Genomic DNA, 16349 nt, shown 5'->3' on the forward strand with positions numbered 1-16349 from the left:
GAGCCCCATGCGGGACTCAATCCCGGGACTCCAGGATCACGCCCTGGGCCCAAGGCAGGAGCTCAACCGCTGAGCCACCCGGGGATCCCCCTCCAGGTGTGATTTTTGACCAGGGCGAAGGCCCGCTCCACTTCTGTCCCTCGGAGTTACAAGGTTGGTTGGTGCCAGTCGCAGACCCTTGGAAGTTACAACTGTTGGGGCCTTTGGGATTGAACTCTTGGGAGCTGTTCGCCCTCAGTGACTGGAACAGGAACTTCGGTGGAAGGATGCTGTTTGCCACCACTAACCCGTCTACGTTTTGAGTATCTTTAGTTCTATTAAGTATTTACTAGCGAGCGTGCTGTGTCAGGCCCTGCGTGACTACTGAGTAGATGGTTCCCAGCTCTGTCCCTGAAATCAGAAACAAGTAAAAGTTAAGTGACTATTACTTTTAGGTGTGCAGTGCGTCTTCAGAAGACTTAGCTAGACACTGGAGTTCATGATAGGTGTTTGGGTATCATACTGGGATTCTGTGTCTTCTTGATTGGAATCTTTAAATGAAGGCATTGAAAAGCACCTTTTTCTTTTTTGAATCTTCAAATAGAACAGTCTACCCCAAATCCTCTTCAAAAATGACAAGTCATAAACTCTTGCATTTGAGATCAGTGACTCTCTTAGTATTTGTTCTCCTGCTTTGAGAACTGTAGAAATGGCCTGTAACACTGCATGAGTACCCCATTCCCCCCCCCCCCCCCCCCACTGTTACAATAGTGTATGCTGTCTGGTATTGTGTAATTCAGTTAGGAACTGAGATTTGCACAAGTATCTAGTTCTTGGAACTGTGTTTCCCTAACTTTTGGAAGTAAGCTAAGGTTAATAATAACATTATTCTAGACAAATTATTACATGTCATTGAAGGATCATCTTAATGAGATCAGTTTACTTTTTTACTAGTTCAATGGTACAAATAATTTATACTCTAACATCTTGTGTATTTAGAAGCTTAGAACATGGAGCTGTCCAATAATAGAAGTAAGCTACATACTTATAAATAACAGAGGACTAGATGAAATTCAGTGTGTTATAATTTGATCTTAAAAAGTGTTAAAAAGCTATTGATATCCTGTACCGAAAGCATAATTTATAATATCACAGAACCTGTAATGTAATTGTATTGATCAGTTTACTGTTATTACCAGATATTACATTTTTCTATGTTTACATTTCTATGTTAGTGAATGTGACATTTAAAGGTCACCTGCAGTTTATAAATCCTCCCTCCCTTCTTTGGCTTTTAAAATCTCAATTTAATAAGTGGCAAGTGATATTTTTTCTTCCCCAAATCTCTCTCTCCCATAGTTTCATTTAAATAGTATTGTGATCATAACAAGGCTTAACTAATATTAAATGGTATTCCTAATGGAACTAAAATGTCAAGAAATAATCTGTCAAATTCCATGCTTTCATTCATTGAATATAGAAAATAATGAGAAAAGACCAGAAATGTCAAAATTCAATTTGAAAAACAACTTGTCGTCAGTTCACTTTCTTTAAATCAGTGAAAGAGATTTAAAAAGCTTGCTCGCCTGGACAGCAAGGTTTTTAGCCCCACACTCAGTAATAAAAACATAACGATAACATGAGTTGTGCTTACTCTCTGCAGACAGTGTTGTAGGACCTTTACGTAAGTTAAATGGCCTCGTGAAGCAGGTAATGATAGTTTCTTTTTACAGATGGGGGCAGAAAGAGACAGGAATATGAGTGACATGTGGTAGAATTGAACCCAGGAACCGAGTCTCTGGATCCTTACTCAGAGTCGCTGTGCACAGCCCGGTAGTTTATTATGCATTGGAATTTATCCATCTTATTTATTTTTTAGTTTGTTTTACAAAGGCCATCCCATTTACAAGCTGCTGTAGTAACCTATCAACCTAAAGATGGCCATTTTGTTTCTTGCAGAGACTTGTGACCTGCACAGGTTCCTCTTGATTATATCTTATACAGTATAGGCCTACATGTAATGGGGAGAAGTCTAAATTCTGAGCCTAATATTGCAGGATTTGCAAACCAAGCATGAAGAACATTCCTCAGTCTGATTACAAATAGAAAAATGGGTAAAATCTCTTAGGTATTCAGGTAGAGAGTGCTATAAGGAAGTAAATATGCCAGGAACATGAATATAAACTAAGCCCATTTCTTTTGGGGCCTTGAATAATTTAGATGAGAGAAAGGCAGATTTCAAAATCAAAGATAGAGTTGAGGTATCTATAGTTTGGAGGGTAAGTGAAGCGCAAGGAGCCATTCTGGATTTTGGGGACAGCATCAGGGAAGTAAGTATCCACCTTCTGCTGAGAGGAAACAAATAAGACTGGTATTTAGGGAATGCGAGGAACCAGCTGAATCAGCATCAGATAAGGCCAGAAGTAGGTAAGATACTGAGGACACCTAGGGAACTTTTGGGAAGGCTTTAATTATTTTCTGAAATCTGGGACTTTGAGTTTCCTGCTGCCTTTCCCTCCACGACATTCAATGAACTTTACTGGGAAGGTAAATTGACTATGGGGCAAGAATTATGGGGTTGCTTGCCTTTGGATCCTGGTAGTTTATCAGTGTCCCAAGCTCTAAATCCAATTTACTTAAGTAGTTAGTGGAGAGGAGATTGTCTTCTTAAGCACTCAAGGTGGTGATGATTGGATAACTAGTTAAATTTATCATCAAAATTACGTGTCACAGGTGAATGGTAATTGAGCCATATCCTGCGAGAACTCTAAACCCTGGCTGCTCATTAGTTACCTCTAATTTATCATTTAACATTTTAAATAATACAAATGCCTACATCCTTTTCTCCAGGATTCTAATTCAGTGAGTTTGGAGCGGAGCCTGGACATAGGTGATTTTAAAACGTGATTTTAATGCCTAGCGAGGGCTGAGACCTACTAATCAACTACCTAAATCATTTGGTATCACTGAACTCCTTTGATTTTAAACTCTTTTGATGGCAGATACTGTGGTTTAGACTTCTCCAGACCAACCTGTCATTAGCAATTGTCCCTCTTACCATGAGTGAATTCGCACAGCAGGTGCTCAAAGTTTATTAAATTGAACGTTCATTTATATATATGTAAATAAATATATATATACACACGTCACATGCAGACACACACTAGGAGAAGTCAAAGCGAATAAGGGAAAGACTTGTTTAATAATAAGAATGTATATAGTATGTTCAGGAGTCAAAATGGATGAGATAATAAGAATATTGAGTTAATGGGATAGTGAATATGCTGGAATTTTAAACAGATTTGTGGATTTGACTGTATGAGAATACCTTTTTTTATTTTGAAGGAACATTTGATAGACTTGCCAAAATGAATCTTTTCTGTGTTCAGATATTTTGAATAATTTGTTTTACTGTTGAGACCAGCTTCCCAAATCTGAGCGAGATAAGAGTAATAATTCCATTTTCTGATAAATTCTGGGATCAGCATCTAAAACTCATACAGTAACAAGAATCTGGTGTGCTATTATTGTATGAGCTTAACCTGGAGAAATGGGCTGGAAGTCCTTAAATTCTTGAACTTCTCAGGTTTTGATGTCTTATTTGCAGAATTTAGGGTTCCTGTATACATAAACTAGGACCATATTAGATTCCCAAAATGCTTTTCAATTTATTGGACACTGACTGGCTTGACTGTTTCGTTTTCTATTCAGTCCCCTCACCTCCCCTTTCCTCTCCTCGTATATGGACTTGATGCTGTCCCCAGCACGTGATAGACTGACTCACCACCAGCAGGGCACACACTGCTAGCTTGGTTTTGGTTCTGCTACTTGACTTGCGCAGAAGAGCCTCCGAGTTTGCAGAAACAGGGCTACTGGGTCCTGCCATGACCCACAGACGTGTTTTTTCAATTCTGCTCAGTATCACATTTTGACTTAGTTGCCATGTTTAAAGATTCTGAGACTTCATGCAGAGATCCAGATCTCTGCCTTCTCTGGGTGAAAAATAAATCAGAAGCTCTGACAGTATTGGGCTTTACTTTCCCACCTACTAACCATCATTTGGAGATGAGATACCTCTCTTCTCTTTGGAAGGCATCATTCTGCTCTCCACTCCAGTATTGCCTCACCAACAGTATGTTACTATGCCAGACATTTTACTCTTATTTCCTTATTTATGGCCCATTGTCATTCTTTGGGTTGTTGTAGGCATCTGGGTTTGTGTCCCCTGGATTTTCTTTTTTTTTTTTTTTTTTAATTTTTATTTATTTATGATAGGCACACAGTGAGAGAGAGAGAGAGGCAGAGACACAGGCAGAGGGAGAAGCAGGCTCCATGCGCCGGGAGCCTGACGTGGGATTTGATCCTGGGTCTCCAGGATCACGCCCTGGGCCAAAGGCAGGCGCTAAACCACTGCGCCACCCAGGGATCCCTCCCCTGGATTTTCTCTTCCCCATTACACCTTTCTCTCTTCCCTCCTATACCTCCCTCTGTCCCCCATACCTCTCTCTTATCCCCCTCCCTGTGCCCCTTTCTCTCTCTCACCCACGACCCACAGACTGAGCCCCCAACTCTCCTCCCCACCCCCAACCCTTCTCCTGTGAGCTACATACAGAATTCGCTGACCAGGTTTGGGACTGCCGTTTGGTTCCTCTGAGCTAATTGCCTTATGTGCAATTGGGAGTCACAACCCTGATTTGTAGTTTGGAGATGGTGCTCATATGGCTTAGTTAGCCAAGTATTTATCTTCATTCCTAGGGCATTCTGTGTCATAGATCCTCTTTGAGGAAGTTGGGCAAATGATCATGTCAGTTTTTTATGAGAGTATGTTTTCTGAAGACATTGGTTGAGGTGTCAATTAATAATGCAGAGCTTTGAGTCTGTCTTGGAAAACGTAAAGCACTCCAGTCCAGTAGAACTTTTTGTGATGATCGAAGTATTCTCTGTGTTTTCCAATATGATAGCCTGTAGCTGCTCATGGCTATTAAATACTTGAAAGGTGGCTACTGCAGCTGAGGAATTTAATTTTTTTAAAGGTTTTATTTATTAATGAGAGACACACAGGGAGAGGCAGAGACATAGGCAGAGCAAGAAGCAGGCTCCCTACAGCAAGCCTGATGCAGGACTCGATCCCAGGATGCCGGGATCACGACCTGAGCCAAAGGCAGATGCTCAACCAGTGAGCCACCCAGGCGTCCCTGAGGAATTCAATTTAAAATGGTCACAAATGACTTACCTAAATGGACAGTTCAAGTCTAAGGCTCCTCTGATGATTTCTCTCAGCTGCTTTTGGAACAACTGGTCCAAAACTCATATCCCAGGCAATCCTTAACCTGACATTTTTTATAGATGTGGTTATCCTGTTGAGAACTTTGCCAATCAGAAAAGGATTCATTTAAATTGGTATCCACAGGTGGAAGAGAGAGCCTTAAAATCTTGAATCCTTTACCTAGACATGAGCAAAACTCAGCTTAATTTTAAAGCAAGCAAGGTCTGTCTTCAGTTTGCACCTTTAGTGTGACAGCCTGGAGATGCACGACCTCTGTTTTTGGTATTGGTGGATGGTGGGCCGACAAGGAGTGGTGAACAAAAGTCTGGACACTTTTGGTGAGATTTAAAATGCTTTTGGATGAGCTCGTCCAGCATTCTGAGCCCAAGTATCACCGAGGTAGCTCCAGCCTAGGTCTCTCCCCAGAGCTCTGAACTCTTTAAGTAGCAATTGGCTCAACACCTTAACTTGGATGTCAGGAAGGTATCTGACGCTTAGCAAGCCTCAAACTGAACTCCTGACCCCCTATTCCAAATCCATCCTCCCACGGTCTTCCCATCTCATGAAATGGCCCTGTCCTCCTTCTGGTTGTTCAGGCCAGAAATCCTCATCACACTCTTTACCCTTTTCCTTGTATGACTGACCTGCAATCAGTCTGCACCTCAAAGGGACTCTGCTCTCATGATATATTTAACCTAACTACTTCTTTCCAGATTTTCTGGTAGTGTGCTGGGATTCATGGTATTTATTTTATTTTTAAAAGATTTTTAAAAGATATTTGAGAGCGAGCGAACAGGGGGAGGGGCGGAGAGAGAATCTCCTACAGACCAATGTGGAGCTTGACTGCAGGACCCTGAGACTATGACCTGAGCCGAAATCAAGAGTCGGTCACTTAAACGGACTGAGTCACCCAGCTGCTCCAGGGCTCATGGTATTTTTGTTTCCAATTGGTTTTAGTTTTCCTGTTTCTGCTCCACACCCCCACCACCACACAACACAAAAAGCTAGAGTGATATTTAAAATTCAACACAATTGAATTTAAAATTGAATTTTAATTTAAAATTCAACAAAATTCAATTTTGTCAACACAAAAGCTAGAGTGATATTTAAAATTCTAGTCAGGTCATGTCTTTCTTCTACTCAAGATCCTCTGTGGGCTCCCATTTCTTTCAGATGGTCTATAAGGTGCCACAGGATATGGGTATCTGTGCAAACCAGTTAGTGTAGCAGGCCTGAGACTCTTATCTTTAGTCCTACTTACAAGGCTGATTCTTGATTGGCAGCCAGGAACTTAGATTTGTGGAGCATTCCCATCATTCCCTAAAGGAATGCAAACTAAGCCATTTATGCAAATGGTTATTGTTTATGCAAACAATAAACAAAATAGTTTTTACTAAACACTTGGTCTTTTTCTGAGGTCTAGAATTTTTGTGCATGATAGGGAGGGGGTCTCCATGTGACCAGCCTCCCGTGGAAGCCATGGATGCTGAGTCTTCACGGATCCTTACTTGTAGACAGCATTTCGCAGGTGATGTTAAAACTTTTTATTGGTTGAGGATCAGGGTGGCATCTATTGGAAGTGGATCCTTGGAAGCTTGTACCTAGTTTCCTACAAACGTTACCCTCCCTTTCTTGATTTTTGCTTTATATCCTTTTGCTGTAATACATTATAGCTGTGACAATGACTACATGCTGAGTCCTGTCCTCATGGTAAATCATTGAACCTGGGTGGTCTTAGGGACCCTGGGACACCATCTCTTATCTTTCAGACCTCCTCTTCCACCCCTCTCTCATTCTCCCCAGCTTCGTGATCTTGTGGCTATTATTCCAACAATGCCAGACAGCCTCCCACCTCATGTGCTGTTTTCTCTGCCTGAAATAGTCCCGTCCAGGTATCCACCTGTCTGGTTTCCTCATCTTTTCCATCTCAAGATTGTTCCTCTCTCCATGAAATCTTCCTGACCACTCTGTTTATAATTATAACCCCTCCATCCATCCATCTTCTGTATTGCTCTTTCCTGCCATTTCTCTCCAGAAATCCTCCCTTGCTACCATATTGCTTATTTTAACTGTATATATTATCTGTTTCTCCCCACTAGAATGGTAGTTCAGTAAGGTAGAGGTCTTGGTTAGTTTTGTTCAGTGTTGACCTGGCTCCTGTGAGAGTGCCTGGTACATAGTGGGCTGGCAATGAACTTTTCTTGAGTTAAACATTCTTTTACCAATGTCTGCTACCATCTGTTGCAGTTATGTCTTGCTCCAGTACAAATTACCCCACCATCTAGTAGTTTAAAATAACTCCAAATACGTGAAGAAGATTCAGTGTGATGTGTTCTGGGTCTGGGATGTTCAACATTGCCTTCTTTATTCACAAGTCTGGTGGCTTGAATAGCTGGGGGTTGGTTCTCCCGGGGGCATATGTTTGGAGCCTTGGTTCTTGCTCTCAGCTGGGTCCCTGAGTTCTCTTCCATGCAGTCTTAGCATCTGATCGTCCTCACCATGGCCTCTTCCCATGGTCTCCAGGGCAGTGTCACTAGACTTCTTAAATGGCAGCCCAGGGCTCCAAAGAGTGCAAAAGTGGAAGCTTCCAAGTATTTGTAAGGCTTCGACCTGCGACTGGCATGATGTTTTCAGTCATGTTCTATTAAATAAATAAATAAGTATTTTTTTTAAAATTAATTAATTAATTAATTAATTTTAGAGAGGGAAAAAGAAAGAACGAGCAGGAGGGGCAGAGGGAGAGATCATCTCAAGCAGACTCTATGCTGAGTACAGAGCTTGACGTGGGACCCCATCTCAGAACTCTGAAATCATGACCTGAGCCCAAATGCTAAATTACTGCACCACTTAGACACCCCTGCCACATTCTATTAATTTAAGCAAGTAACAGTGAAGCCCAAATTGAAGGGAGAGGATTATTCAAGGAGCTGAGTAACAGTAGGTACCGTTCTTTGGGAAGGGCTGCCAATAGAACAAGTCACATCCTTGGTGATATGAACATGAAGATTAATCAGTTGCTGTCTCTGGTTTTGATGAGTTTTTCAGCTTCCTAGGGGATGAGGCCCACATGTGAATAACCCAGGTCTGCTCCAGTAGTATGTTTCCTAGGATACAGTGTGGACAAAGAATGTTCTTTGAAACAGAAGACATTGAAGCTGTTTTAAAGGATGATGGGGAATTTGCAAGGTGGGAAAGTGAGGTGAAGCAGTCCAGGAAGAGGGAACAAAGTGAGTAGGCATCAGCTGGTTGAGGGAGTTGTGTTAAGTCAGACGTAGCCCAGGGAGGAGCGGTGGTATGTAGAGTCACTTGGACAGGATTATGAATGCCCTTCGGTGATACCCTAAGGTGTTTTCATAGCTTTTTATTTATTTATTTATTTTTTTAAAATTTTTTTATTTATTTATGATATTCATACAGAGAGAGAGAGAGAGAGAGAGGCAGAGACAGAGGCAGAGGGAGAAGCAGGCTCCATGCACAGGGAGCCCGACGTGGGATTCGATCCCGGGTCTCCAGGATCGCGCCCTGGGCCAAAGGCAGGCGCCAAACCGCTGCGCCACCCAGGGATCCCCGTTTTCATAGCTTTTTAATGTAGCTATTTGTTTTATTACAGAATTCGTGTTTCACTCAACTGCATGTCTAAAAGTATTTGTATGGATTTAAAAAATGGAGAGGATTTTGGAAAATTAGATTAAAAAATAGATATTTCTATTGACGCCTCATCCAACCCACTTGGTTTCCCTGGTCTCATGCCTTCTCGAGATAAACTTCTTTCAACAAGATTATGAAGATGTGGTAGCTTCATTACTGTTCACTTTTTTTTTTTTAAGATTAGAAAAACTTTTTTTAAAGTGATCTCTCCCCCAACATGGGTCTTGAACTCATGACCCCAAGATCAGGAGTTGCACACTCCACTGACTGAGCCAGCCAGGTGCTCCTCATTCCTTATTTTTGATGATCATTTAAAACTCTGCGTGCCCGTGTACTTCCCAGGATTTTTAAACATATGTCTCTCTACCCGGTCTCAGCGGGTGCTCCTTATGCTATTTCTACATAGGCTGGTGCATCAGGCTCTGGTTTTGCTCTCAACGGGATGTCCTCTGTTTTGTGGCTCCAGATACCTCTAAATACACACCTCTACCCCTAAACTTCCTTAGACCCCAATAGCCTCTGGACTTCACTACCTTGGTGTCCCACACACAGTTGAAGCCCATCCTATTCTCTGTAAATCTAGTCTCCATTTCTGCTGCCATCATTCACTCAGATGTCTGTTCCAGAAACCTGGGTATACTTTGTTCCATGGTGATCTTTCTTCTCTTATATCCCGCCGTATGTGTAGTTGGTCCCAAAGTTTCTTTGGCTCCACATATATCTCCTGCATCTGCTTCTACCCCAAAGCCATGCCATTGCTCATTTCTGCTGCGGGGGTTGGTGGCAGACTCTTAACTGGCCTCTCTGCATCCGCTGGTGCTGGACTCTTCCAAACCATTCTCCACTGAGGACCTTGCAGCCACAGATCTGGTAATGTAAGAAGTCCCACTGGAAATGTTTAAGTAGTTCCCTGTTGCTTTTAGGTGGGAAGGCAAATTTTGCTTACCTGTGCAGTGCGTTCTCTATCCCTTTATGCCCTTCAGAGTCCTACCTGCGGATTAGTCTTCTCTCCCACTTTGGCCATCCCGGGTAAACCCTGCCCATCCTTCAGGAGGAGTTTCTAGCTTTCTCTTCCCTGGGAATCTCCTCCCTCCCTGCCCTACCTCACTGTCACTCAGGGACCCCATTCGTGTGTTCTCAGAGCTCCCCATGGTTGTGCTTTTCTTTTGGAAGCTACGTCTTAGATCTTATACTTCAATGGCCAAAGTCTGCTAACTTAACAGATAACACCCAAATGATAGTGGCTTGTCACAGCAAAGGATTCTCTCTCTAGGTAGGAGGCAGGGGCTCTGACACACACACAGTCCTCTCCCCACTGTTTGCTTTGGCCTTGGGGTTTTCTGTAGATCTGCACTCTGCTGACTGATGAATCAAGAGAGCATGGAGGATACCATAGGAAATTAGCGGCCTGGCCTGAAAGTGGCATATATCACATCTTACTAGCACTTCACTGATAAGACTAGCTGTGTGTCCCATCTAGATGCAGTGGGGTTAGGAAAGTAGTCCTGGTAAAGGTGCGCAACTGGCCAGGCTCTGCCACAAACTGCAGTCATTTGGTCTCCCCACAACACTGCGAACTATTCAAAAACGAGGATTTTTTTTTTGTTTTTAATTTTCCTATCTGTTTTTAAGCACATACCTGACATATAGTGTGTATAACATAAATCCTTGTGAAATTGTTAAATTTCACATTGCTTCTTTTCATAAAACTGAGAATGACTGTATTCAACACAAATTTTTGCAAGTTTAAAGTCTTCATATGTGATATTTTTTTAAGTCTAAATGTAACTTTTCTCTTGATTGTCTTCAAATACCTCATCAAATCCACATTTACTGTAGACAGTAGTTTAGTGGTCCATTATATCTGCCATAATGATTGTCTTAAATAACAGCTTCAGATTCTGACAGGTTGACTCACTTCTCAGATTTTTGAGACTGAGTGCTCTGTAGTTCTGGATTTTCAATGAAGGAATATCATCTTTTTGCTTCATCAGGATATGTGTAGTGCTATTTCTTATATTTGAACAATGTCTGATTTTCAGTGTCTTACTCATTAATTTCATGTTGATTTAAAAAAATGAATCTGGATTATCTTAATTCAGATGGATTCGTTATGTTTGAAAGGCATGTATCTGTGTCTGAGGGGCTGCCAAATTAGGTTTGCCTCCCGTCTCTGTGCCCAGCCATTCTTTTGATTGCTGGACTCTTGTTTTTTGGATTGCAGTGAAGTGGAATTTCAAGATACCAAAGACAGTCTGATTAAAAAGGGTTCACTCTCAATTTAGTCCCTATCAGGTGCAGTGCCAAGTATCATCCAGATAAATATGCCCTATACTTCTCCTGTCTTCTGCCTCAGGTGAGGTTATTAAACTTGCCAGGAGTCACGGATCCAGGAGGAGTGGTGGTGTGGTGTGGGGGGTTCCATTTGGTGAAGGCGGCAGATACAAGGGGAGATGTCTGCAACTCTTAGCTAAGCCCCTGTCAGCAAGACCAGGGAACCGTATGGACCGCAGAAATGATCAGACATATTTTATTGCTTCATTTGAGGCCAAAAATAAGGATTTACAGGGTGCTCTGAACTTCTGATGCCTTTTTACGGAGATTAAGGATTAGTTTTTATTTTTTTTTAAATCCGTCTTTTTATTTGTTTTTAAGTTGAAGCATAGTCAACACACCGTGTTACATTAGTTTCAGGTGTACAACACAGCTATTGGACAAATCTATATGTTATGCTGTACTAACCACAAGTGTAGCAACCATCTGTCACCACACAACACTATTACAATCCCACTGATGATATTCCCTGTGCTGTACCTTTCATGTCTATGAGATTTCGGGTAAGTTTGGGGCAGCCTGGGTGGCTCAGCGGTTTAGTGCCTCCTTCAGCCCAGGGCATGATCCTGGAGACCCAGGATCGAGTCCCACGTCGGGCTCCCTGCATGGAGCCTGCTTCTCCCTCTGCCTGTGTCTCTGCCTCTCTCTCTCTCTTTGTGTCTCTCATGTAAATAGATAAAATCTTTTTTTTTTTTTTAAAGACCTGAAGCCTAGAAAGTGTGAGAGGGGATATATAGGTACAATTTATACTCCTTCCTCTTCATAGAGAGGTGGCCTGTTTTGGGGGAAGGAGTGCAGAGATAGTGGGGTTCCTGACTTAAGAGTGATGGGAAATAACTACAGACCCTTGATCCATCTTTATGTAGAAAGTATGTTGTCTATTCATTGGGGCCTTAGGCCTCTAAGTTGTGGCTGCTTTGCTATTGCCTGTAACAATCTAAACGTCACTTCAGTAACTGGAGAGAGGATTTAGACAATGACCTTGGGTCAAGCCTTGTGTTTTGTGCTGGGGTTATAGAATAAAATAAGGCAAAGTACCTGCCTCTGTCAGGCTTATAGAATAAAAGGGCAGAGAGAACAATGTAGATGAACAAAACGGTGTGGAGAGGGCCCTGGAGTGGTGGATGGAGGGAGAGACTGAGCTTGGCTTTGCTTGGAGCAGGGAGAGATGGGCAGTTGTGCAGGCTCCACTTGGGGAGTGCTAGCTGGGCAGAGTTTTGAAGAATGAATGGACACTTGCCAGAGCAGTAAAGGTAGGGAGAGACACTGGAGGGAGGGGGAGAGGGAGATGGGAGGTAGGGGAGAAAAAGGGAGGTATGACTATGGAAGGTTGGTGGGGAGGGAGAGAGGAGCAGCCAGCCTGTACCTGAAGGTAAGGTTTTTCTAGGGGGGAAGAGGATAGTACTATGGAATATTTTCCAAGGGTGACCGTGGGAGGGAGTGGTAGAGAATGAGGGCCATGAGAAGAGGGCAGGGTCAAAGCCAGGAGGCTTTGTTATGAGGAGCTAAACAGCTTGAGGTTCCTTGACTAAGGATCTGCCTTTTTATATGGCTTGCCCTGGAGAATGAAGACAGGAGCTGAGACTAGAGGTAGAGAAACTGGTCCAGGTCCCTGGTGTGCGAGTGGAGGATAGACATGTTGAAGCAGAGGAGGAAATGGACTTTGAGATTTGGGGGGGACCAAGGGATCAGACTTGGGAGTTGATTCTGTGTACAGGAAGGTACATAAAGGAAGTATGGGTGGAAGTGGGGAGAGGGAGCAATTTGAATTTTGTGTTACAGTGAATACCCTGTGTTCTAGGCATGGAGGCCGGGGGATGCAGGGACTGGCCTGGGCCCTCAGGAGCCCCGTAGACAGGGGTAGGAGAGGTGGGAGACTAAGGACAGATGAAGAGCTTGCTGGGGAGTATTGAGGGCCTGGCTGAGATGATAAGTCATGTGTTCATAAAGATGCCAGTCTTTTGCGTCACTTGTTTGGCATTAGATTAGAGCTTTGATGCAGGAGTGGGGTTTGAGGGCAGATGTGGAAAAAATGTGGCGTCCAGAAATGAAAGTGGTCAGGCTAGGTTGATGAATATATAAACTATCTTGGTGACTTTCAGACTTCTGTGATAGATTCAGAGTGGCTGGATGGAAACCCTAGGACTGCTACTCCAGACCTACTCTTGACTGTTCTGCATGTGACCTAGGAGGCTAAGCAGTGTAGACTCTCTGTCTCTGGGGCTTCTAGTCAGCTCTGGGGGAGGCTCCAGCAGGAGAAGGGAGGGTGGGCAACTCCCGCCTTTTCAGGTCACTGTGGGTTAGCTCCCTCTCTTCACTGAAGGCTACCCCTCTGGCCAGGCACCCCCTCCTCGCAGTCCTCTCTCCACTGTATCGATATCTACTCCTTTCCCTACCCGTTGGGTTCTGGATGGTGGCAAGGGCTCACTTTAACGTGGGAGCACTGTCCCTTAATGTTTTCCCTTAGCTTTGTGAACCTTTATAAATAGTTTATTATTATTCTTGTTATTATTATTATTTTTAAAGATTTTATTTATTCATGAGACACACAGAGAGAGAGAGGTAGATACACAGGCAGAGGGAGAAGCAGGCTCCATGCGGGGAACTCAATGTGGGACTCGATCCCAGATCCTGGGTCACGCCCTGAGCCGAAGGCAGACGCCCAGCCTCTGAGCCACCCAGGTGTCCCTCTAAATAGTTTATAAATAGTTTATTAAACACCTCAGTGCCTCATTTGAGTGAACCATCTGTTTCCTGCCAGGATTTGGATTAAGAAATACAGTAATAATAGATCTTCCTTCAGGATCCAATATCCTAACTATATATGCACACACACACAGTTGAAATAAAAAATTTCCTGGCTGTACTTATCCTTACCTCACTCTATTTCTTTTGTTCTGTTGTTTTCTTTTTTTTTCTTTTTTCTTTTTTTTTTAAGTAGTTAGGACATACTGATTTGATTTTACTACCCACTAATAGGTTAGGGCCCAAAGTTAGAAAACCACTGGGGCTACCTGATATTTAGGGGACCTTGGATTGGTCATCAGGTCAGGTGACTCTAGACATCCTTACAGCTCTAAAATCAAATCATTTTTGGCTTGGAATAAAGTGTGAGGCTGAAGGCAAATTCCTATGTCAAGTATGCTACAAGGGTTTAAGTTACAATCTGTGGATTATGTTAAATTCCCTACGTAGATAAGATTTGGATCTTGAGACTTGTGAATGGCCAGCATGTGAGCTAAGAAGTCATCTGCGCCCAGAAGTGCACAGAGCCGGATAAAATCTAGAAAAAGTCTCAAGAATTGTGTTTGTCATCTCATATTTCTTTCATTGAGACCTAGTACTAGTATTGGTAACTTTATATATTAGTTTCTGAATTACTTCCTTTTGTAGCAAAGAGTTGAGGAAGTGTAAAATGGCGGAATCATCCTTGTCTCTGTGTTTAGAGACACATTTATAGAGATTCAGTGGGTTTAAGTTTTGACAGCAGTGTTAGGTCAGAGACATTTTCCGAGAATCTTAAAAAAAAACAAACCAACCTCAAAAAACTGAAAAAAACCCCAAGAGTTTAGAAATTTCCAGGAAAAAACTCTTATATATACATATAAGAGTATACATTACATATAATGTAATTTTATAATATATAATATGACATATAATATATAAGGTACATTATATATGAATAATGTAATATATGATATATAGATATAATTTATATATAATTTATGTATATAAATATTAAAAATATATAAATATTTATTTTTTGGTTGCTGCAACTAGATTTGCAGTTTAGATCTGTTCCCCTTTTGCTCCACTTTTTGTCCGTGGGTGAGAAGGACCCCTTGGAAGTGTGAGTAGGGATGGTGAGGAGTCCCTCACTCTGTTGCTGTACTAGTTTCATAGGGCTGTCATGAAAAAGTTCCGTGACCTGGATGGCTTCACACAAAAGACATTTTTTTTTTCACATTCTGCAGGCCAGAGGTCCAAAATTAACATGTTGGCAGGATCGTGCTCCTTTTGAAGCCTCTGAGAGCAGAGCCTGCCTCGCCTCTTCCAGCTTCTGGTAGGCCCAGATACTCCTTAGCTTCTGGCAGAGCAGCTCCAGGCTCTGTCTGCATCTTTACATGGCAGTTCTCTCTGTGTCTCTGTCTCTCTCTCCCTCTGTCTCTTCTCCTCTTACAAAGTTGCCAGTCTTATCCGATTAGAGCCCACCCTAATGACCTCACTTGAGACTCTCTTGCTAATAAATAAGATCACACTCATAGGTACCAAGGGTTAGGACCTCAACAGAACCTCGGGGTGGGGGGGGAACGTAGTTCAATTTATACTAATTGCTATTCATTTTGAAGCAGGTTTTCCAGCTTTTACACTAACAGACTTCAGAAGAATTCTGTTGATTCCTCATTGCCTTCCCTTTAGTATTGCTCTCTTTCTTCCTCATATTTTTGTCCCAAAATGGTCAACCGATAACTTACTGTCTGTTTTATTGGAGAACATAGGTCTGTGGTCTGCTGTCACTTACTACTACCCTTCCCACTTAAATATTCTGGTATCTGTGCTCTTGTTCTTATCTGCCTCTTCCAGTGACCTTTTGGAGACTCAGATTTTTCCTGAATTTCATCTTGTCTCCTGTCCTTTGTGGTCTGGCTTCATCAAGCATTGATAAAAGCCCAGTCGCTTTTATGAACTGCACTCGTTATTCAGCCTATAATTAAGTTACTCTGGAGAGGGCAGGAGGGGTTTTTGAGCACCTATCAGATGCCATATCACACAGTTCCCTTTTTTCCTTCAGGGCTTCACAAGCCAGTAAGGGAGCATCATACATAGAGAAAATGAAGAAATCAGGGGCGCCTGGGTGGCTCAGTCAGTTAAGCATCTACCTTTGGCACAGGTCATGATTCCAGGGTCCTGGGATCAAGCCCTGCAGGTGGAGTGGGGAGCCTGCCTCTCCCTCTCCCTCTGTGCCCCCCCCCCCACTCATGCTCTCTCTCTCTCTGTCAAATATATAAATAAAATCTTAAAAAAAAAAAGAAAATGAAGAAATTAGCAAACAAATGCCAAATGATTTCTCTGGGCATTCAGAAGGGAAAGAGCTCACAGTGGGTTGGGATGGCCAAATGTG

The 16349-nt window shown here is 42.5% G+C and overlaps 1 protein-coding gene across 3 annotated transcripts in view; it reads left to right on the forward strand.

Moving 5' to 3' along the window:
• PARD3B (par-3 family cell polarity regulator beta) overlaps positions 1-16349 on the forward strand; it is a 980882-nt gene that overhangs the window by 895 nt on the left and 963638 nt on the right. The gene's annotated exons all lie outside the window — the stretch shown is intronic.

Source organism: Canis lupus, chromosome 37 (genome assembly GCF_011100685.1).
Source record: "Canis lupus familiaris isolate Mischka breed German Shepherd chromosome 37, alternate assembly UU_Cfam_GSD_1.0, whole genome shotgun sequence".
NCBI lineage: Eukaryota > Metazoa > Chordata > Mammalia > Carnivora > Canidae > Canis > Canis lupus.